The sequence below is a fragment of the Furipterus horrens genome, unplaced genomic scaffold (assembly GCF_987537825.1).
Source record: "Furipterus horrens unplaced genomic scaffold, mFurHor1.1.pri manual_scaffold_3, whole genome shotgun sequence".
In the NCBI taxonomy this organism is placed as follows: domain Eukaryota; kingdom Metazoa; phylum Chordata; class Mammalia; order Chiroptera; family Furipteridae; genus Furipterus; species Furipterus horrens.
Genome location: NW_028327173.1, coordinates 28,819,449 through 28,828,004, shown reverse-complemented (window position 1 = coordinate 28,828,004; position 8,556 = coordinate 28,819,449). Strand labels below are relative to the sequence as shown.

At 40.6% G+C, this 8,556-nt stretch overlaps 1 pseudogene; it reads left to right on the top strand.

Moving 5' to 3' along the window:
- The first annotated feature begins 6,119 nt into the window (after positions 1 to 6,119).
- Positions 6,120 to 7,459, top strand: LOC150014729 (nucleolar and spindle-associated protein 1 pseudogene; annotated as a pseudogene).
- The last annotated feature ends 1,097 nt before the right edge of the window (positions 7,460 to 8,556 follow it).

Here is an 8,556-nt window from a genome sequence, read left to right as displayed (position 1 = left end):
CAGGGCTCCTAGAGCCATATTTTCAAAGTACTTTATAAGTTATTTTTTTGCCAAAATAACAAAGTAAAACTATACTAAGAATCATGTACACCCTTTTAAAACTTAGTTGGATTTCTAAAATAGAGAAGTAGATGGATTTCCAAAAAGAAATATAACTGCATTGCTACCTACCTAGGCTCTTATTTTTTCTTTAATTTAGGTCTTGTGTCTCTGTGTTTTGCTTTTCCTCCTCTCTTGCCTTGACTCTGGCTAATATAATAATTACATTTCTAATGTAATATACCAAACAGAAGACAAAGATGGATCTTCCATTTCAAAGCTCATCTCTGGCTCTGATATTTGGTATCTCCTGAACTACCTGGTGCAGGTTTCCCAGTGGTACTCTGATCTTTTCATTGCTGGGGATGCAGCAGTCAAAAAAGATTTTCCTTCATGGAGCTCACACTCTGGTGGGGAAAACCCAGTAAGCAATCAACAAATGTATGATAAAGCACCAGTGGTTTGTGTTATGGGAGAAAAGGGACAAAATAAAGGACAGAGGATGATGCTTTGTAAGGGCAGGGATGGGTCGGTTTTAGGTGAGATCATTTGAAGACCTTCCTAAAAGAGTGATATTTGAACACATACTTGAATGAAGTAAGGGAGCAAATCATACACATATCTGGGGGAAAGGCATTTCTAAGCCAACAGAACCAATAAGTTCCAATGTGCAAAGAAAAGACTATGTTTGTTGTGTTGGAGGACCAGCAAGGAGGCCAGGGCAGCTGAACCAGGTGACAGGTAGATGAGATCAGAGAGATGGCAGGATGCTAGACCATGTAGGGCCTTAGAGATCACATGAGGTCTTTGATTTTTATTTTTTAATGTTAAGAAGACACTTCACAGTTTTGAAATTTAATTTGTGCTCATTACAAGTATAAAAAATGGTTATGCTCAGCAGGTTAGTTATCAGAGGGTTAATGAGAAAATTCAATCTCCTATGGTATCTTTTACAACTTTGAGAGGACCAACATAATTCCCACATTGCAACACATACAGTTTTCTATAATAAAAATATAACTGTAAGGTTATAACAACCCATAGAAGAAAATTATAAAAATAAGCTTCTAGTACTTCCGGCCAAGATGGAAGTCTACACAGACATGCTGCATCTCCCTCCACAACTAAGAAGCAATACAACTACCTCAAAACTAGAGACAACCAGAAATTCCAGAAAAATCTAGCTGCATGGAAGTCCAACAAGCAAAAATATAAAGAAGAAATACTCATCCAGACAGGTAGGAGGGCCAGAAAGGATGCGGTGTAGTGGCAGTGGCAGCAGTGGCAGGTTGGCAGAAAGTGCAGTCAAACATTTAAAAAAGTTGAGAGGGACCCCGGGGAGCACTCCCAGCACCAGACCAGATTGCATAGCTCACAGTTCCAACACCAGGGACAATAAAGTCTCATTGCTTCTGACTGTGCAAACCAGTGGGGGTTGGGGCGGAGGCAGATACTGCTGGTCTCTCAGCAGAGTTCACTTGGTTAAAGGACCCCCATGGCCCTAGAATGTTCACAGACACACCCACTCTGGGAACAACAGCTAGAAGGGCACCAGTCCCATACGGAAATGGGAGAAGTGCCTGGAAAAGGGGCTAGTGCTGAGCAAGTGGCATTGTTCCCTCTCAGACCCCTCCCACACACACAGCACCACAATGTGGTGAAATGAGTTGTCCTGTACTGACGAATCCCTAAGGCTCTGCCCCTTACAACATTACAGGAGCGACAGCTCTACCTAAGACACAGGCAAACAAACACAGGAGCCTGTCAAGGTGAGAAGACAGAAAAGTATGGCCCAAAAGAGGGAATGGATCAAGGTTCCAGGGGGAGAACTAGTGATGAGGAGATAGCCAATCTAACAAACAAGGAGATAGCCAACCTAACAGATGCAGAGTTCAAAACACTGGTGATATAGATGCTCACAGACTTGACAGATATGCTTAAGTATGGAAAACAAATAAGGAAAGAAATTAAGTCTATGCTGAATGAAAGGAAGGAAAATCCACATAAAACCAATGGTGGAAGGAAGAAAACTGGGGTTCAAATCAATGATTTGGAATATAAGGAAGAAAAAAAACAGTCAACCAGTACAAAATGAAGAAACAAGAATTGAAGAAAATGAAGAGAGGCTCAAGAACTTCTGGGACAACTTTAAACGTGCCAACATCTGAGTCATAGGGGTGCCAGAAGGAGAAGAGGAAGAGCAAAACACTGAAAGCTTATGTGAAAAAATAATAAAGGAAAACTTCCCATATTTGGTGGAGGAAATAGACATACAAGTCCAGGAAGCACAGAGAGTCCCAAGGAAACTAGACCCAAAGAGTACCACACCAAGACACAGCATAATTAAATGCCAAAAGTTCAAGATAAAGAGAAAATCTTAAAAGCAGCAAGAGAAAAGCAGAGAGTTACTTACAAAGGGGTACCTATAAAACTATCAGCTGATTTCTCAAAAGAAACTTTACAGACAAGAAGAGACTGGCAAGAAATATTCAATGTGATGAAAAGCAAGGAACTACAACCAAGACTACTCTATCCAGCAAAGCTATCATTTAAAATGGAATGGCAGATGAAGTGCTTCCCAGACAAGGTAAAGCTAAAGGGGTTCATCATCACCAAGCCATTATTATATGAAATGTTAAAGGGACTTATTTAAGAAAAAGAAGATCAACACTATGAACATAAAAATGACAACAAACTCACAACTATCAACAACTGAATCTAAAGAATAAAAACTAAAACAAACTAATCAAACAACCAGAACAGGAACAGAATCACAGGTGTAGGGATCATTTGGAGGGTTATCAGCTGGGAGGCAGGAGGGGGAGAAATGAGGAAATGGTGCAGGGATTAAGAAGCATAATCAGTTGGTACTAAATAGACAGGGGGAAGTTAAGAATAATATAGGAAAGGGTGAAGCCAAAGAACTTATATGCAAGACCCATGGACTTGAACTAAGGGGGGTGGGATTGCTGGAGGGAAGAGGGTTACTGGGAAGAAGAGAGCAAAGGGAAAAAATTGGGACTACTGTAACAACATAATCAATAAAATACACTAAAAAATAAGCTCCTAACTCTTAGAGGAATTTTGTTGTCTTTCCTAAATGTAAAGGAGTCTTAGAAATTCAATTATTCTCTAAGCTAGAAATAAGTAGACTGTAAAGAATAAGCATAGATTTAACCTAAACTTTATACAAACTGGTAGGTAAATTTTCTCACCTTTTTTCTTTCTAATCAAAGGATACAAGATCTCCTGGTGTTTTATATTTTCAAAAGCACTTGTGCCAACAGGCTTTACTCAGAATTTCTCACAAAGTACCACTGATACTTGTGGCCTAGGAATTATTCATTTTAGCTCTTTCCTCTTTTCTAATATATGCATTTGATGATAAAAATTTCCCTCAAAACATCTCACAAATTTTGACTCATTGTGTTTTCATTTTAATTTACTTCAAAATATTTTAAAATTTCTCATGAGATTTCTTCTTTGACCCACGTGTTGTTTAGAAGTTTTGTAGTATTTAAAGTTCATTTACTACTTTAATCTGCATGTATTTTGGAATTATCCAGCTAACTTTCTGACATTGAGTTTCAGTTTAATTCCATGTGATCTGAGAGCATACGTTGTGTGATTTCTATTTCACCCCTGAGTGCACCGAGCGGTGTCAGCTTGGGAGAAGGGGTATTGTAGATGAAATGAAATGGCTCCTCTTACCTGTTTCAATGCAGTTGTTCTGGGCTTTTAGCTTGCCTGAGAACTAACTGTGACTTCTCAGCTCATTTCTGGAATTCTTTTAAAGGCTTTTTGGACTGTATATTGTTGTTAAGTTGGTGTCTCTGTGGGGGAAGAGAGTCTAGGCCTTCCAATTCCACTGTCTTGCTGACATCACACCTCTCAGGCAGATTAATTTTTTGTAAAGAGTACGTGCGGAAGCTGAGGATTTTTACATTGATTCCTTTTATGCTAACTTTGCCCACATACCCCTTGGAAAGTTTTTGTGAACCCCCAGGAGTATGCATACCCAGTGAGACCACTTTTCTGGAGGGTCCAGATTAGTATCCCCCTGGCTCCCCTTGACGTTTTGGTTTTCAACTCTGCCCCTGATATGCTGTCAAGGTGCCAGCTCCCTATACTGAGTCTCTTCCAGTCCCAGTCAATGGTTCTTTCTGCAGCTCTGCTCCTATTTTCCCACACTTCCTAAGGAAACCTTAGCTTCTGAATGACCACAGTCAGGTTCTCAGAATGGGTGCGGTTTTTTAGATGTTCTTCCTCTGAACTGCCACAGTGAAAAGTGTGAGCAATTCTGTTTCACAGAGGCTCAAGCCCAGGCTCCCCTCACACCTTCCCTATGGAACCGAGCAGTACCCCTTCATGTCTGTGGACACAATGTCTCTGGGACAGTGCTGCATTTCATTGGGTGTCTGGCAGCATGGGTGTCTGCTTTGTCCTGGTCTGCCCCGCTATGTCTGTGGTTTGGTAGGCATCTGGGTCTGTTTGTGGCTACGTTCTTCACACTGTTAAAAAGAGTATGAGTCTAACCATGAACCAGGACCTGGGCCCATTCTGGGAGCCTGCTGATCTGCCTATCCCCATACTCCAGGCCTTGGCTATCAGGAACTTGATGGGGGTATTCTATAAATGGAAACCAAAAGCCTTAAACACAACCACCATTACACATGACAACCCAAACCCTCTCCAGGACTCAATTCATTACCAAGAACTCTCGTGGCCCATTCCAACCTGGACCTGAGCCAAAACCAAATCACAGTAACCAATACCTTCTATCCGTCACTTCCTCTAGACTGGTTGCTCCTTGAAGGTCACTGAAACACTGTCCCCAATAGGTATCACCCTAGCAAAGAAGTTATCAGTATGTATTTGGTGCATTTGACTTTCCCTCCTTACACAACAAAGCTACCATGCACAAAACCATAAAAAATTTTCATCTTCATTTTCCTTTATTTCTCTTTTGAGGTAGCAACTCCAGGCTCCTGTAATCTGGGTTTCATTCATTCAAACAAGTCCCTGGACAGCTTCTATGCTGACCACTGAAGAAAGGCAAGACAGATATCTCTGCCCTCAAACTGAACTAATGGAAAGAATAAAAGCTACACAATTAAGTTATAGTGTATTGTGATTCTTGGCAAAAAGGAGGAATATATGTCAGCAACAAACATGAATGATACAGTGAGGTACACCCAAGAACTTCAGGGAGGAGAGAGGTAAGTTTGCTCACTATAGTGGACATCTGTTTTTGCTGCTTGTCACCCAAGCAATCTTCTCAAGGAGGACTTCTCCTTACCTACTCAGCCCACATGTTTGTGGTGGAGTTGATTTCACCTTGAACTCTGGGGGTCAATCCGTGGCCCTAGGCATGGCCAATTAAAACATCACATTCATCCAGTCACAGTGGTCGGTTCCAGAATAGACCCATGAGTTAATCAGATCGATGAGTTGCAGTGATTTTTGTGGGGACAATTGGGAGAGAGGCAGCCACATATTTTAGCTGCACTTGAGCCCAGAGAGAAAGTTGCAGTCATCTTGCACCACAAAGGAAAAGACAGTCTGTGTCAGTGGAGCCAACACGGACAGATGGACAGAGAGAAACAGGATTTGAGTCCAGCAACCCTGACTGCAGCCAGACTTTTTCATTACATGAGCCACTCAAGTCTCTCTCCCTGAGCCAAAATGGACTGCTTAGCTATAAAATCAATGTATACTACATATTGGCTTCCACTGAGTAAGTCACTTCAAAGCATTCCATTTGATTGTTCTGAAGTCACTTGACTTTTCAGGACGTTGGTCCCACGGGGAAGCCACATGCATCCTGGCTAAGAAGAACACAGGCTTTAGAGCCAGACACTTGGAATTAATTCCTGGTTTCCTAACCTTTCTGAGCTTCAGTTTATTCATCCATTAAATGTACATATTAATAATGTCCATGTGATTTTTTTCTTATCTGGGAGCAGATTTTGTGAGCACTAAAGACTATGCTATCTTACACTTATAGTGGCGCCAGAGTTCTGAACGGTGCAGCGGAGGTCTGAGGATACCCAGTGTGGTTACCTATGTTGCAGATCGCAATGACTGTCCCCTCACTGGAAGAGCTGGACTCCTTCAAGTACAGTGACCTGCAGAACTTGGCCAAGAGTCTAGGCCTCCGGGCTAACTTGAGGGCAGACAAGTTGCTAAAAGCTTTGAAAGCCCACCTGAAACAGCAAGTAAAAAAAGAAAATGAAAATCAGGATGAAAGGCCTCTGCATCCTCTTGTGATGAGACCGAGGTACAGATTACCAGCCAGGAACAAGCTGAGAGGGAAGCATCTGGCCATGTCACCAAAACAAGGAGAAGGTGCAGAACTGTCCACAACAGCCCTGACTCCCAACAGGATCATTCAGAGATAAAAACAAGTGATCCCACTGAGTTCCAGAATCAAGAAAAGCTGGAAAACCAGGTTCTCAGAACTGCTGCAGAAGTTCCTTCTCCCCCAGTTGAGAGCCATGGAGTTGAGAACACAGTGTCCTCAGGAAAAAGTGAAATAAATGGTAATGAAGATTCAATGGTACCTTCAGAAAGAAAGAAGTCTATCTACACAGATGGGTTTTCCAAATCTGGAAAAAATAAAAAAATTGCAAACACTACTCCAAACTTTAAGAAGCTTCATGAGGCTCATTTTAAGGAAACGGAGTCCATTGATCAATACATTAAGAGAAAAAAGAAACGTTTCAAACAACACAATTTACTCAATGAACTGAAGAAGCAGCCCGTCACTAAGGAGGTGGTGGCAACTCCGGTTGGTCTCCAAGGAAGACTCTCTATGGCTTGTACTCCTGCAAGCCAGAGGCATTCACAAGGCCAGGCCCAGGGCGCTGCAGATCAGAGAACCTTATGTGTGAAGGGGTCAGTCAGGCGGTCCACTCTCTTGGCAACTAAAATGAATGTCAGGTTTTCAGCTGCTACTAAAGATACTGAGTACAAGCGTTCACTGACCAAGACTCCAGCCAGAAAGTCTCCACATGTGACCATATCTGGGAATACCCCAAAAAGCCCGGCTGTGCTTGAGACAAACAAGTTAAAGACCATAAAAAGGGATTCTACTACAGTTGTCACCCCATTCAAGTTGTCAGCTGGCGCAGCACAGACTCCAGTCTCCAATAGGAAGCCAGTATTTGATCTCAAAGCAAGTTTGTCTCGTCCCCTCAACTATGAGCCACACAAAGGAAAACTTAAACCATGGGGACAATCTAAAGAAAATAGGTGTCTGAATGAGCGTGTAAACAGAGTTAGCTTCCACAAGAAAACTTACAAACAACCTCGTCTCCAGACCAGGGAGGAGAAACGGAAGAAACATGAGCAAGAACGAAAGGAGAAGAAAGCAAAAGTTTTGGGAACTCGAAGGGGTCTCATGTCTGCAGATAAATAGTTTAATATTCTATAAATATTCCTTTATTCTGAAACTTTTTTTATAAATATTTTTATACTGTTTTTCCCTCTTTACTCAAAAGATCTTTTTCTGCTCTTAACCTTGTTCATGATATATAGTGTCTGTGGGTTCTTCACGTGCTACAATCTCTGAAAAGATGTTACTACCTTAAAACTCAAAAATTCTTCAAAATGGTTTTAACCTGAGTCTCTGTACAACTCAGTTTTCTAATGAGACCCATCTGATAGATTTTTTTTAAATTCCATCCTATAGATTCTTATTCCCTCTGCTGGCTCTAGTATTAACAGAATTGCAATCCTCTTCTGGTCACAAGGACTTACCTGACAGGAGCTAGTTATACTGCAAGCTTTAGTAGAAAGTGAACAGTAGTACCTTATGAATAGGCCAAGCTGGGAAAAGTCACCCCTTTATCCTCTAGAGAATCTAATTGTCTTAATGGAACTGTGGGCCATACAGGTTGGTTATGGCATCAATATTTTACCCATGTGAAGTGGGTTTTTTCAAACTTATGCACCTTTGTTTAGATCACTTCGTGTAATTGCCATCTCACTTGATATATTCTTTAAAACAAAAAACTATAGCTCATTCTAGCCTTGCTTATTTAACAATATACAGAGCCATACTGAAATTTGAGGATTACTGCTTGAAGGATTACTGTGCTGTCAAACTTAAATCTTATTCAATTTATGGAAAGACTAGAGTTACTTAGCATCATATCCATGTCTGTTGTACCTAAGTGGAGTTTCTGAGTTTTGTACTGCCTCAGATTTTCATAAATAAAATTTTTTCTCATGGTGGTAGATTCAAAAAGAAAAAAAGAAAAAGACTGTGCTATCTTGGGTTTTAAATTAATATTAAATCTTTCATCTACACACTCAAAACCTTGGTTTTATTCAAGTACACTATTCTACTTCTGAATTGTTTATTTTACATAAAAATAATAATTAGGTTTAAGAGGATCTTTCATTATTGTTCAAGTAGTAATTCAGGTAGGACAATCTAAACTCTGTTAAACAATTAATCACATTTTGAAACATATAAAATGTAATTCTATTAAGTATTTTAAACCGAACTTA